Below are 1,243 nucleotides of genomic sequence, written 5' to 3'. Positions count from 1 at the left end.
AGATTGTGTGTAGATGGTTCTGACGATTGGATTGTTCTTTGTGACAAACCACGTGTCTGCGAGAAGCGAGTTTTTTTTCTTTCTGTTTTTTTTTTTTGTCTTCTTTCTCCACGTTTATTACAGACAATAAGTCCCTCTCTTCTAAAGGTGGGCGATACTATTTCCTATCTGTGTTCCTGATTTTTTTTTTTTTTTTGCCTACTACATTTGCTTCACCTTGATACACTCCGACATCTATCAATAAGATTGTTCTGATGTGATGTATAGCGTTAGTACGAATGCGCCGTATTGACTTTAAAAATAACGTTGGAAATCGGCGCGTTCATTTGTTCTATTTGCCGTTTGTTTGTTATGCGTCCCTACTGGTTGTATTTTATGTTGAATGAAACCTTTTTGCTCATTTAAAAAGGTCTTCATTTTTATTACAATTTAGTTACAATCGATACGATTTTGAGACCTAATAAATTTGAAGGATCGTCGAAAACAACCGCTGACGAATGGAACCACTGGTATCATACCCTCATCAATTGTATCGACTCTCTGACAGCCGCTCATCCTGAAAATCTTTCGAATAAACTAAGTATACTTATTAACTATATATATCACCTAAAGTCTATTCCCTGATATCAAATTGTATAGCATTCGAGAAAGCTATTAGTATTCTTCAATCTACTTACGTCAAACCAGTTAATTCTGTTTTTGCTCGTCGCCTACTCGCTAGTAGAAAACAGCAACCAGGTGAATCAATTGATCAGTTCCTCTTGACTTTAAAAATCTTTCCAGGGAATGTAAGGGATGCCTTTACTAGAGGTCTCACTTCCTCAATAAAACAACAGAGACTACTAGAAACCTGTGAAATTAATTTGGATAATGTGGTAATAACTGCAAGATGTCTTGAAATGGTTCTACACAATGTATCGGCTTATGACACTTTCGTCAGTTGTAGCAAAAGTATCAATGTATCCAGAAGAATCTAAAAATAATCCTACGTCTGAATTAAATAAAGAATGTGCTGCTTTTTCTAGAACTAATCAAGCAGTTCGCTATGCCAAATGACAACTAAATAGCGTTTCATTAAGGGACGAACTGCATGTGGACCATAGCTTATTTTAGATTTTGGTAGCGTCGGTGAGCTGCATCATTTCCTTGTAGTGTAGTCACGCATCTTGGAATATAGCCCATCTAATATCCGATGCGTCGGATTCAATAATTGATCGCACAGGTCTCAAACGTGGAGCGTAAC

This window comes from Euprymna scolopes, chromosome 17 (assembly GCF_053919585.1).
Source record: "Euprymna scolopes isolate OS-2025 chromosome 17, ASM5391958v1, whole genome shotgun sequence".
NCBI classification, from domain to species: Eukaryota; Metazoa; Mollusca; class Cephalopoda; order Sepiida; family Sepiolidae; genus Euprymna; species Euprymna scolopes.
The sequence above is the reverse complement of the archived record's forward strand: the minus strand, read 5'-3'. Positions refer to the sequence as shown.